Here is a 14934-nt window from a genome sequence, read left to right on the forward strand (position 1 = left end):
GAAGTAGATAACCTGGGTGTGTTAGGTTGAAAAAAGTATCTCTTCCATGGACACTATCTTTGAGATAATAGAAATTTTATTGAAAAGAAGAGTACAGCTTCATCCAGAGCATATGCAAGAAATGTTTTAATAACATTTTTATATAGGTAACAAAATAAGAAGTTTTATCAACAACCAAAATAACATGCACAATACAACTATATCTCAGAGGTATCATTCACATTTTTTCTTGAACTTTGGACTTTGGTGTATTGATAACATAGGTCTAACACTGACATAGCAATCTGTTTATGTTTATTTTAAGCATGTACACCTGTTCTTGGTAGGAATTAAAGAATTTAGGTAATTATGCTCTAAGACCATTCTGTATTATAATTTCAACCTCATTTATTTCATATAGGTTCAAATTCTGGCTCTGTTTCTAACTTCTGTGTGTCATTAGGTAAGTTGATCCTCCTTGTATCTGTTTTTTAAATGTACCATAAGGAATTTGGACTAAATTGTTTTTAAATTCTATTCTCCTTCTAAACCTTTTATACATAAGATCCAAGGTTATTAGAGAAGAACTGAGTTAGGAATGGTTATTTTGATTGTTCTTTAAAGGATGGGAAAAGATTCAACAAGGAAATGTTTTTTTCTAGATTTTAATACTTTCCTTCTCCAATTTATTAGCTAAACTAATCTTCCTCAGTCAAAAATTTGTCCAATGAACCTTCCCTTCTCAAAAATCCTTCAGTGCATCCTTGTTTCCTCAAGATAAAATACTATAACCCAGCAGTTATGGAGGCATAATTTCTACTTCCCTCCCCTCACTCCCAACATGTGCCAGACCTGGAAGCTCAAGTCATGGTGATGTTGGGATCAGGATTGCTACTGGGTGATGTAGCCAGCCTGCCTGATGGAGAAATGCAAAGAATCCAGGTTGCCTGGGACTCAAGATCCCAGGTTTAACACCTGACACCGAGGAAGGCAAAAGCACAAACTGGAAACAAACATTCCTATGTCATTTCTTAGAAAGACTAAAGAAAAGGAGTGGGTTCCCTCTCATACATTTAATTCATGGCACTCATGTGGTTAGCAAGAGATAAAAGAAAGCATGGCAAAAAGAAAGAGAATTGCTCAGTCTCTTCATTTAAAGACAGCTTATTTACACAGTCAATCAACAGAGCTTCCCCCATATAGTAGGGGAGACAAAAATCTCTATGTTCATCAACCTGGACATATACCAAAGATGCTTCCATGTTAGGTGATTTGAACATGCCTAGACAAATCCAAATTACACATTTCCTTCTTTTAAAATTTATTATCTCTGAACATAAACAAGGGTGCATTTTTTAAAAACATAGACTTTATCCCAAATTCAGAATAGTTCTTCACATATTGTCTCTGGGGAGACATAAACAGTATCCTTTCACTTACTTTCCCAGTGTCATAGAATGAAAGCTCCCAACCGCCAATAATATAATATATAATTCCCCCATATAAAGACAAAAAGTACAATTATTTCCAAATACAAAGTTCTTCAAATATTTTGTAGAGCTTACCAAATTTCTTTGTTTGCTTAACTTCAACTTTTTCAATATGCAAGCAAAAAAAAAATGGCAAAGAAAAAAAAAAAACGACTTCCATCTTGAACAGAAACCTGTTCTACCCTGAGCTTCCTAAACTGCATAGAATTCTTCCCACAGGGATTAGGGATCTTGAGTCAATTTGAACTCATCCTATTCTCAAATAAAAAAAAAAACAGTCATGGGTGAAACTGTTTCCATATATAAGGCCATTTTCTCTCATGTTTAAGACCATTCAATTGGGAACTGCTCAAAAAATGTCTCTTTCTACATTGGATACACAAAGATTTTCTTGAGGTCCCTTTAGCATAGGCAAACTCCACTGAGTTCCAGGAAATTTCTTCTGGTTCCCTTATCTTAAAGAGCATCTGAAATTCCCCTCTGGATTTTTGCTCATGCCAAGGTAAACCAAATAAAATTTTAAATTTATCCATAGAGTAGTAAGACACTAATGAGAATTAGCTGACAATGTCAGCCACTTTATGGATTTTATACAGGCATTCACATCCTATGCAGTTATAAGACATTTTGCTTTTACAAAAGGCAAGTAGTTTGAGTGTATAAATGCAAAAAGAAGAATATGAATATTTCTCCAAGACTGTACCAATCTAAATATTTCTTGCAATCAAACTGAATATCAGTCCTTATTCAGGACTCAATAATGCTTAGTCAATAAACATTCATTAAGCATATACTATATTCTAGGCATTGTGCTAAGAATACTTAATCTATTAATATATCAAACATAAAAGATTCTATAATACAAAAAGTATCAATATTAAAACAGTCAAGCAATCAACAAAGGAAAAGTTTGTAAAAATATGTTAATAGAACTGACTTGTAAAGCAACACTCAATCGAAAAAGAAACCAATTATGCATTTATAAGGCAAAAAAAAAAAAATTGCCAAATTTCTCTGATATCACAGTTTAGGCTCGTTAGAATCAAAAGTTCCAGAAAGAGAATCTCTCCAAGGTTCCTCACAAAAGCAAAAGGCCTTATCATCCCAGACAAAACCCCATAAAAAATGAAACCTAACTGCCCTTCTGGGTCATGAGGGCCAGTCAGTTATTGTTAATAAGAACCCCTCAGCCTGGCATAGAGAATCCTCTATAATCTGTCCCCAACCTACCTTTCTAGCCTTCTTGTGGAATATTGACTTTTATTACAATATTAATTTGTAGCTGATTTGTACTTCCAGCTGTTTAGCTTTGCCTTCTATCTCCCACCACTGCTTATTTTCATATGCTGTTCCCCATTCCAAAAAATGTGCCCCCTTCCTCTCTACATGTCTAGTCATCTTAATCTTCTTTCCTGAATCAGCCTGAGGCACACCTTTCCTGTGAAGTCATCTCAAATCTTTAGTTATCAATTGCTTTTGCTTTATCAGATCCTTTTCTGCTGACTTACTTGCAATAATGTGATATCTCTACTAGTAGTAAGTATACACTGAGAAGAGAAACTGATTCACTTGAATGATTCTTTCATTCCTACTGCTTAGTGTTGTGACCTACACATAGCAGACGATTAATGGAGATCTGCTTAATTGAGGCAAATTTGATTTTCAATCTATATGCAACTAACATGTAATTTCAAAGATTCACTAACATTTTCTAGTGGCTCACCATTACATGGAAATATCTCTGATTTTTTGAAGGTTTTTATCAGTAGTGCACAGTGAATAGCAGTGAGTCCTACAGACTCACTAATCTGTTCTATGGACATTTTGAGGTCATATTCCTATGCTCCAACCTCTTTTTACCACAGAAGTCCTTCCCTGTCTGGGACCCCTAAGTTTCTGACTGGTGAGAATTCTTCATTTCTAATTTCACCCATATTTATCATCCTGTTCCCCAGGCTATCTTAACACTCTTGCTTTCCCATTTCAAACCACTTTCCTGCATTTGACTTTGGAAACAGTAATTTTATTGACGACTAGTCTTGGATATTGTTATTTATTTGTTTCTCTTGTCTGATTTTTCATAACACCATTTGCCATTTCCATCACCAGTACATTTTACAGATGAGTTGCTAAGGCAAATATGATTAAGTGACTTGCTCAAGGTCACCCGCTACTAAGTATCTGATGCTAGATTTGAACTCAGTAAGATGTCTTCCCAAATCCAGGCTTGGTTTTCTGTCCACTGTGCTATTTAGCTCCCTTCTCCTCCCCACACAGTCCTGGATAGGACTTGTATCTTGTCCTAATTTTCTACTCAGCATCTCTATAACTTCTCAGAGCAAAACCCTCTTCATTACCCATCACCTGCCTTGTACTTTGTATTCTCTTGACAATTAGAATATATAATCCTCATGAGCAAGACTACCTTATTAAATGGCACAATAGATGAAGTGATGCATTTGCAGGCAAAATATTAGTTGAAATTCAGCCTCAGAGAGTTATAGACAGTGTGACCCTGACTAAGTGATTTGTCTCAGTCTGCCTTAATCATGTCATCTGTAAAATAGGGAAAATAATAACACCAACCCCCCATGGTTGTTGGAAAGATAAGATTACATATAATTTGTAAAATACTTTGAAAAATTTAAGGCACTAATCAAATACTAGTATTTTTATTTTATTTTTATCCTTAGCATTTAGCTCAATTTTATTTTTTGATAAGTGGTAAATTATATGTGTGTGTGTGTGTGTGTGTGTGTGTGTGTATTCAATCATTCATTCTATTTATTTAATTTCATTCTTCCACTCCACTCATATCAAGCTGGAATGGCTTTGAATAGATGTTTAGTGATTAACAATAAATCTATTGTCTGTGGGCAAATCTAAGTTCCAAGAAGACAAAGATAATGATGGCATGACTGGAATTGAATAGTATGTTTTAAATCTCAGCGGGATTGAGTACTTGCAGTATTGAAGAAGTCTTCCCACAGCTTTAATTTCCCTGATGGAGAGTTCTTGATTTGCATACTGTATGATAATTTGTCCTCTCTCAAAAGCATTTTTAAAATATCTTGACTCTGCATAAAATATTGAAATTATTTCTCAAGTTATTATTTGTACCTATCATATAGTCATGCCATTTGTCTTCAGAGAAATTATAAGTGGTACAGTGGAACAAAAAAAAATCAAGAATTCAGTAAAAATACCATTTTATACCCAAAACATGTGTTTTTTAGTATCCTTGTCATTTAGATTAAATTTAAACCAAATCCTTCTTGTTGGAGAATCTTCTAACTCAATACAAAATCCTAGAACATCTAAGGTGGAAGGGGATTTAGAGAATGCTTAGTCCAATTTCCTTACATTACCAATGTTCTTATTAAAGGTTAAGGTTATAAAAGATCACATATGTATTTGTTAGCAAAATATGGACTTAAAATCAACTTTCCTCAGTTAAGCGATCAGACTTTTGTTTCATATAATGAATTAAATAAATTAGATAAATACTTTTCCTCACTTAGACAATTCACACTTGTGCTGTCAGGTTGATTTCTCCATGAGCCAGTACATCAACTAGTCTTTCTTTGTATCCCCAGCACCTAGCACAGATTATCTAGTACATAATGGGTACTCTCTAAATGCCTTTTGACTTCTTGACTGATTGTGTGTTTATGCTATACTTAAAGTTCAAACTCTAGTTTATCTTAGAATTAGGAAGTTTTATTTCAAGTTTATTCTTTGAACTAGAAGAAAAAGGGAAAAGTTTGAATACTGATGTTAGAGACCTCTAACTCACATTTGAGTATGCTGTTAAGAATTTCTATGTTTCAAGAAGGATAAGTAAGGCAGAGGACAATGTTGTAAAAAATAATATTGGCCTGGCTTCTTTGTTATTAAGATGAGTTGGCCAGAGGTGATATTTGGAATTCAGACTTTCACAATGCTATTGACATTTACATTATTTTTTTGTATTTTTCCTTATACCTGTGATTTTCATATAGAAAACTTATATATGAGTTCTAGATAGTAACTCAAAATTCTGAAAGATGAAGTAAGTTAATCTTAGTCATACTAACAGTATATCAAAAGCAAGATTTGAATCCAAGGAATCATAAGCTCAAAACTAACCTTAAACCATTAACCAGACTCCCTTTTTGTATGACTTAAAATGTAGCAGTGGAATTTGTAAGCATTAATAGTGAAACAAACTGCCTTTAAAATTGTGTTACATCTATTATTACCAGATGTTATAAAGATCCCAAATATAAACTTGAATAAAAGATCCTTTTGGGAAAAAATGATGCAAAGGCATTGAACTATCCTTTCATTTTTTCATGTTTCATCAATTGAATATTTCCACATTTTAAAGCTGAAACATGCTTTAAATAGAAAACATCTGGAATATTATGATGTATTTTTCCCCAGTCATAGTCCTTAAGCTTACTAAAGGTATTATATATTCCTTTTGGGGTTTAGAGAATGTTTTAATATTTTAAAACATATATTATGTCAATATATTCAGTAATACCTTTCTTTTTTTAAGGGCAGGTAGGTGGTACATTAGAGTGCCACTCTTGGAGTCAGGAAGAACTGAGTTCAAATCTAGACTCAGACATTTTCTACCTGTGTAACCCTGGGCAAGTCACTTCATTCTATTTGTCTTAATTTCCTGATCTGTAAAATAAACTGGAGAGGAAAATAGCAAACCATTCCATTACCTTTGCCAAAAAAAAACCCCAGATGGGGTCATTAGAAGTCAAACAAAACTAAAAACCACTGAACAACAACATCCTTGAAAATATGTTAGATTTATTGTTATCTTAATTATGCAAATTTACTATTAATGATATAGTTCCTTGCTCTTTTAGGAAATAGGTTGTAAAATACTTTTGATTCATTTTTAATATGTGAAATAAAGTTGTTCTTAGTATAGAACATCTACTTTCCCCAAGTAAACAAAAGTGCAAGAAACAACTCATCTGCACAGAGCTTCATTATTCAATCTATTCTTAAAATTAATTTAATCTACTCTTAAAATCAATAATTATAGATTGCTTTAATCATATCTATCATTTATCCTAAAAGTTCTTTTTCAGTTCTTCACTTATTCTATTTTCATGTGCTCCTATTTGTGAGAGGATAGGTTATAGTGACATAATTTCCACAAGTCTTCATTCACTAGCATTTAAGATTACATTTTTTATGCATCTCTTTCAATGAATAGGGAACCTCCTAGTCATGTCCAAAATGAACCAAGATGTTGTGCTTTTTCATTTCAATAATATAAAGTTGTCTTGTAAATCAGAGAGAAAAAACAACTATTCATTTCAAAAGATCTGAAAGAATAGTACTTTAAAAAGCAATACAAACTTATTAAATTTTGCATGCTCAATAGAGTTCAAATTCATGAATATTTTCTTGGTATATTCCATTTTCATATGATTGTGAATTGAGTAAATGTTCATTTGGTACCAGGCTTTCAATATTTCTTTCAGAAATAGTTAAACATCTATCAACAGACAAATGTAGTCATACTATCTTCCTCACTTGCATCCCAGGAAGTGTATTGACAGATAAAAATAGTTATCACCTTTCCCCTCTAGAATCTCACATAATATATTATTTGCATCAGTTTTATGTGATTATACTGTGTTATGTTATATTGCACTTATCTAGATAACATAATTTCCTTAAAGTCTAAAATAACAGAATTTCAGAGTTGGAAGAAACTTCTGAGCCACATAAATCAATTCATTCCTGAAAACAAAACAAAATCAAACAAAACATTGAAATATCACTGACTAGTGGCTATCTTGTCTTTTCTTTGACGAGATCCAACAAGGCATTCCTACCTAGGCTACATAAGGTCTTTGGAAGCAGGGATTATTTAATTTTTTCCCCTCAAAACCTAGTTATGATGCTTGAAACACAAGAGTTCTTAAACAGCAGGAATCACCTAGGAAAAACCAAATACAGGACCAATCTGAGCCTCTTGAAAGTGGGATATAGTTTTAGTAACTTAACTTAAACTTAAAATCAAAGTTTTTAAACTTAAAATCAAACAGGGTCTGCCCACTCCATTCAGGAATGTAGAAGCAGAATCTTACTAAAGCACACCCCACTCTAAACCCTACCCTAAAAACTGAGAATGAGGAAATGAGGAAATCAAGAAAAATACCTAATACTCTGAGGACTGAGAGACCCAGGAGGCAAATTCTGCGGAAGTATAATCTTATGAGTCCAATTAAAATCTTGGAGGAAAAAAAATATTTATGTCATGGGAAATATTTAATAGAGAATATTATATGGTAGAAATGAAACATGAGATACAAATAGAATTGATAGAAAGGAAAAAAATGGCAAGGAAAATGGACATCTTTGAATTAATAGTAAATAATATCACCCAAGGACTGAATGAGACATTCTTTCCTTAATATATCTTTCCAACTCTGTTCCAATATGGGGAGGCCAATGACCCTTCTCTTTCCTAATCCTCAGAATTTAGTCTTTCCTAAAAGAAAAGGTGCTACCAGGGCTTGTTTAGAACCAATTTCTTTGATGCTACTTCCCGATATTTTAGAGAGATAAAAAATCCAGACTCTGGGCTTCTTAGACTTGGTGCATTTCTGAAGACCACAAGAATCACTTTGTCCTTGGTTATAGAGACATATTTCTATATAAAGAAGAGAAAGGATATGACAAGAGAACCTAAGTGCCACTGTATCTTTATCACCAATGCTGTTAGAAAGAAATTTAATTTATTTTTCTGAGTCAAAAAAAAAAAAAAAAAACAACAACACAGCTAGGAAGTGTTGTGTCTTAGGTCACATTTGAACTCAGGTCCTCCTTCAGGGCTGGTGGTCTGTCCACTGTGCCACCTAGGTGCCCCCTTAACTTTCTTTTCTTAACACTTCAATAATTTCATCAGTTTTAGTTTCATCCCAGAATTGAGCATTGACTAGGAGAGTGCAAGTATTAGAGATCTAAAATCCTAAATATTAGAATGATCCAAAGAAAAAAACAATTCAATAAAATATCAAGAAATATTCAAACAAATAATAAAACTCAGAAGAAATTATAAAAAATATATTATTTAATACATGTAATGTGAAAAGCAGATCCAGGAGAAATAGCTTAAGAATTTTCAAAGTATCTTAAAATAGTATCCAAAAATAGCTTGTACATTATATTTCAAGTAATTATAAATTGAAATTGAGTGGAATTTTTCCAGGGAATAAAGTGAAAAAGAGACAGTATATGTCTTTAATCTCAAACTAAAATGAAAAGTCTTAAGACTATGATAAGCAAAATCTAGAGTTTCCAGATTAATAAAATAGCCAATAAAAGATAAAAAGTAACCAAAATAAATAAAAAAGCTCAAATACAAAGGAGCCATAGTGAAAATCACATAATATCTGACAGCTGCTACATAAGGAAAAGAAAAGCTTGGAATCCAACATTCAAGATAAAAGTTTATAACTATGAATAATGTATCCAGCAAAACTATGTATAATCCTACAAAGAAATAAAGTATTTTCAAGCATGCCAGATTAAAAGGCCATTGTTGAGCAGATAATTTAAAAAGGAAATGCAAGAGTCAAGCAAAATACAGAAAGATATGCACATTTATTCAGCTTGATTGGAAGGGAAATGTAGAATGAATTGTTTGCATTTGTAACCAGAAGAATATGCAATAAATTATTCTCACACCCATAATTTCTTTAAATTTACTCTTCTGGTAAATTAAACAATAACAACTCAGCCACAAAGCAGAAATTCTAAAAATTAAAGAACAGATTTTTTAAAAAAATGAAAGTAAAAATCACAGCAAAAAAAGTCATCAATATAATAAAAAATAGTCTTAAGAAACTAATAAAATACAAAATAAGATTAATCTAATTGAAAACAAAATTATATCAAAAATGAAAAAAGTACAGTTCTAAGCAATTGAAGAGTAAAAAGAGGAGATTATAATTTATTATTCTGCCAAGGTATATGGTTATTAAGTTTACTATTTAGAAGAATTGAATGAATATTTGTAAAAATATAAGCTACATAGATGAACAAAATATCTTTTTTCAGTATCTGAAAAAGAATCTGAAGAAGCCAAAAATGAAATTCCAGATGAAAAAGAAAAGCCATATAACCAGGTCAAAATTACATATTATTTTTAATGAATACTTAAAGAACAATTAATTCATGATTACTATTCCAATATCTTTTTTTTTCCTGTCACAAATGTGATCTTGATAACTAAACCAAGGAGAACTAAAGAAAGGAAACATTAGAAAGATACATTATAGTCATATTTTCATTTAATTTTTAAAAAATATTTATACCAGGTATTCGGAATATGTTTAACAAAGGGAAATCTATAAATATATTTAATCATATTGATAATATTAATAACAAAACCATATGACTAAATAAATAAATGATGAAAAGAATTTTGACTAATTCCATTACTTCTTGTGGAAAGAAGAGAAAATATAGGATTAAATGGATCCTTCTCTACTAAGCTATATGTGCCCCAAACCAATGGTAAAGATTAGATATAATGGGGAAAAGTCCTTTCTAGTGAAAACAAAAGGATCAGCAAGTATACTCTTTATTATCATTAGTATTTGACATAGTGCTGTAGTTGGTTAAAAAAAAAACAGGAAAAGAAATTTAGGCAGTAAATCAGAGACAAAGAAGAAACAAAACTATTGTAAAATATTTAATTGAAAGAATTTATTAAGCAAAACTCTGCAATATCAAATAAAACACATTAATCATCAACATTCTTGTATATTATGAACAAGACTTATCAAGAAGTGAAAGAAATTTTGTTGAAAGCAACTATAAAAGCTACATAATATTTGGAAGTGTGCTGTTCAAGATACATTCAGAAATTCCATTTTGCAGAAAGAGACATACCTAAATAATTAAACAAATATTAATCGGTTATTGTAGGTTGAACAGACATAATTATAATGTTTTCTATTTAATTTACTAGTTCAATGTAATAGCAATACAACTATTGAATAATTATTTATAGAACTAGAAAAATGACAAAATTCATCTGGAGGAACAAAAGTTAAAAGAACATTTCCAAGTAAGGAGGGTGGGGAGGAGAATCTAGTCATACTAGATCTCATAATATACTACAAAATTATAATTAATAAAAATGACTTGGTATTAGTTAAAAACAGAGATCTGTTGATTGAACAAAGTAGGTAAAAATATAGAACCAAGATAACTTAGTAATGTATCTGATATAGTGAAAGATCCCATTTATTTGGAAGAGGAATTACTATTAGGCAAAAAAAGACAATTTAGCATAAATCAGGCTTAGATAAGTATTTCTCATTCTACAACAAGATTAAAAACAGAAAGATACATATTTTAGATATAAAAAGTCACATCTCAAGCAAGACTAGGGTAACAAGGAATAAAATATCATTCAGATCTATGGATAAAGAAAGGGAACATAACCAAACAAGTGATACCAAAAAATACATAAAAGAAAATAAACTTTTAATTATGAAAAATCAAAATGGTTTTGCACAAACAAGTGTAGTGCAGTTAAAATTAGAAGGGAAATAGATAAGTGAGAAAAAAAAACATGAATGAATGCTCCAAATCACTAATAATTAGAGAAATGCTAATTGCTACTTCTCTGAAATTCTACCTTATACCCCATTATATTTTCAAAGATGATTTTTAAAATAACAAACATTAAAAAGTTGTGAAAAATACTGTTGATAGGTCTGTAAATTGGTTCAGCCATTCTGGAAACCAGTTTGGAACTATGTCTTCAAAGTTACTAAATTGTGCATGCCTTTTGGCCTAGAAATCCTATTACTGAACCTAAAGACTACAGAAAAAGAAGAAAAAGACCCATGTGTATTTAAATATTTATAACAGCTCTTTTAACATATTAACCAAAAATTACCAAAAGACTTCAGAAAAAAAAGAAAAAGACCCATGTGTATCTAAATATTTATAACAGCTCTTTTAACATATTAACCAAAAATTAGGAACTCAAGAGAAGCTTACTTATTGGGGAAGGGTGGCTATACAAATTGTGATATGTAAATATAATGGAAAGCTATTTTGCTAAAAATTACTAAGTGGGAAGTGTCCAGAGGATACTGGAAAAGCCCAATATAGAGTGAAATGAACACAAATAAGAGAACAATATCTCCCATGACAAAAATACCATAGAGCAAACATGTCTTTGAAAAACTTTATATTCTCATCAATACAATCATAATCCAGAAGACTGAAGATGTAATGGGTAACTTAATCTCCTGCCAGAGTAGTGATGGACTTAAAATCCAGAATGACTAGATATCATTCTGTTGTTTAAATGTGGACAGTGTGGAAGTATGTTTTTCTGGACTATAAAGGCTTAATGTGAGTGATTTTATTTTTTAAAAAATGTTTTAGTGGGGAAGGGGTTGTGGAGGGAAGAAATAGTAAAAATAAATTTAAAAATTCTCAAATATTTAAAGGCAGCAATTGTATGTGTTATATATCTCCTCAAACTAAACATTTTCAGGTTCTTATGCTGATTCTTTGATGATATAAAGTCTAGCCCCTGTCCTGTCATTCTTTGATTCTTATTAGTTAAATTTCACCAAAAGCATTTGATAGTTTTCATGTATCCTGCTGTTCATTATATGCTTTGACAACTGATATTTTCAATCAAGTGTAAGATTCCCATTCATCATTATAAAATTTCATCTTAATGCATATAAACCATTATTTCAGTTGGTCAAGATTTTTTAAGATTCTGTTAGATTTCATTTTAACCATCTTTTATACTTTGATTTCACCTCAGGTATTGGCAAAATGATTGAACAAAGTAGAATAAGGCTGTAGACATAATGGCAGAATATTATTAATTACCTCCATTGAACTTGACAGTGATGGACTTCTGAGTTAAATTTTTAACCAGTTGCAAATTGGCCTCATGCTACTATCATAGACATCATATTCCTCCCTCTTGTCAACAAGGATATTGTGAGAGATATTGTCAAAGTCTTTGTTAACATTCATGCATAAATGTTTGTTTAGCTCTCCTGAGCTCCCAGTTTGGTATCCAAGGTAAAAAAAAAAAAAAAAAAAAAAAAAAAAAAAAAAAAAAAAAAAAAAGGAGCATGTATTTAAAGATGTATAACTTGAACTGGCTTGAAGTAAATTTTTTCCCTTCCAAATAATCACAAGCTATTCCATAAATAACATGGTCTATGATTTTTCTAGACCTATAGTTTAAAGTCACAATATTCTTTTGCTTTTTGAAAAAGTGAAATATTTGCTAATATATTTCTAATCATCATTCTCCTTTTTTCTCCACCCCATATAAATTCAACGGTAGGTGCTTTGGTTTATTTTTATTTTTTATTTTTACCTCTGTGCCATGGTTTTGGCACTATTGTAGGTGTTTAATAAATGCTTATTAAATTGGATTACATTCAGTACTAGAGTATTTCATCTCTTCATGATTTTCAAATATTCTCAAATTGGGACTTAGCAATCACAGGGAAATGAGAAGTTATAATGTAAAACAGGATGATGTATTTAGTAGTTGCTTCATAAAGTTGATATGAGGCTCAAAAGAAATAGTCTGTGAAAATGCTTTGCAAACTTTCAAATACCATGCCCATTATTATTTCTAGGGTCCATTTTGACCAATAAATGAGAATTTGATATTCTCTCTTCTCTATCAGACATGAAGACATAGTGAAAAAGTCTGGTTTAAAGGCCAAAATGCAAATTAGAGTTGAAATGTCAATCAGTCAAGAAATGTTTAAATGGTTACTATGCAGCAGGCACTGCAATAAAAGCTGGGAATACAAAGACATACCTGAGATAATGCTTTCCTCCAAGGAGCTTGAATTTTCTTGGGGGGAAGGGGATGTACAAAGAAAAATATATGTAAAATAAATCTGACATTGATTTTAACTGGGAGGTATTAGAAAAAAAATTTTTTTCTGCCCTGGCTGAAAGAGTTAACTGGCTTTATGACTTTGGTTTCTATAACCTATATTTTCCAATTCATTTTTATGCAAGTAGAAATGCCTGTGCTGGCTTTGTTCCCATCCCTAAAGACCATTAAGATAGCCTAGCAGTTTAATTAAGAAGAGTGTGAGCTTGTAATACCAGATAGATGTTGCAAATTAGACCTTAAGGTTAGCATGAACATTTGCATGGAAAGAAAATTACACTGTGGCTCTTTCTGGATCATATGACTTGATTAATAGACTCTGTCCCTGTGGGGAGTCTACTTTTGTACTTTTCTAGAGGTGATGAGATCAAGATTGAGATGCAGAAATGCATTCAGGAATTTCATTGTCCATATTATAGGAGATATTCTGATATATCCAGTAGGAGACTGAAAAATTTGGGGCATTTTTACTTTGCATGATCAATAGTACCCTATAGCTAGATTATATTACTTTGCCACTGTCTATCTGAATCCCTAGTTTCTTTTAAAGTGCATCACAGGTATAGCCTCCTTTATGAAACTTATCCTCATCCTTCCATTTACAAATATTTACCTCTTAAAATTACTTTATATGAATGGCTTCTTTTCCTTATTTGGGAACATTTCTTGTAATGGAAGGTAATCTTCTTGGGGGTGGAAATTTTCTCTTTTCTTGTTTTTCCTTTGTGCATAATAGTTGCTTAATATGTTTATTGAACTGAATCTGAAGACTGATTTTGAAAAATAATAATTTCAGTTATGTGATGAGCCCCCTTTGAGGATTAAAATGGTCATTATTGCTACTTATTTACTTATTCTCTTATTATTCCTGATATCTTTATTAATAGACAACTATTTTGAGATTTTTTTATTCTAGTTTATTATTTGTTTAGTATAGGGCCAAGGAAATCTGTTTCTCCAATCCATTCAACCACCTTAGAATGGTTCTCAAACTTTTGTTTTCAGTATCTTTCTCCTATTAAAAATTATTGAGGATCTCTCCAAAGCGTTTTTGTTTATCTGGATTATATTTATAGACATTTACCATATTGGAAATAAAAACTATTTTTGAATTTGTAGACCCTCTAAAAGGGTTTCAGAGATCCCCAGGATTCTCTAGATCATACTTTGAGAAGCACTGGATAGACTTAAGAAAATTTTAGAAGAAATATTAATTCAGATTAAACTTAAAAGTATATTGTGTATGCATATTTTCAGAGAGCCATTTTTAAAAAATATTCACTAGGACCCCACTATAAAAGCCACAATTTTATTGTCCATACCTAATCCATTTTTTATTATTGATTTAATAAATATCAAGATGTTATGGGGATGAATGGTCTAGGCATTTCCAAGGTCATGCCTATACAGTCTAATGGTTTTCCCTCCTTTTTTCAATTTAAGTTTGAATTTTGCAATAGGAAGCTAATGAGCTGAGCCACAGTCTGCACCACGTCTTCTTACAGACTCTATAACATTTCTCCATATTTG

The 14934-nt window shown here is 31.4% G+C and overlaps 1 long non-coding RNA gene across 1 annotated transcript in view; it reads left to right on the forward strand.

Moving 5' to 3' along the window:
- LOC116421355 overlaps nucleotides 1-14934 on the forward strand; it is a 63865-nt gene that overhangs the window by 37862 nt on the left and 11069 nt on the right. Inside the window, exon 2 of the long non-coding RNA XR_004231685.1 lies at nucleotides 401-442. This is a non-coding gene — a long non-coding RNA (uncharacterized LOC116421355). The remainder of the gene's footprint in view (nucleotides 1-400; nucleotides 443-14934) is intronic.

Source organism: Sarcophilus harrisii, chromosome 2, assembly GCF_902635505.1.
Source record: "Sarcophilus harrisii chromosome 2, mSarHar1.11, whole genome shotgun sequence".
Lineage (NCBI taxonomy): Eukaryota > Metazoa > Chordata > Mammalia > Dasyuromorphia > Dasyuridae > Sarcophilus > Sarcophilus harrisii.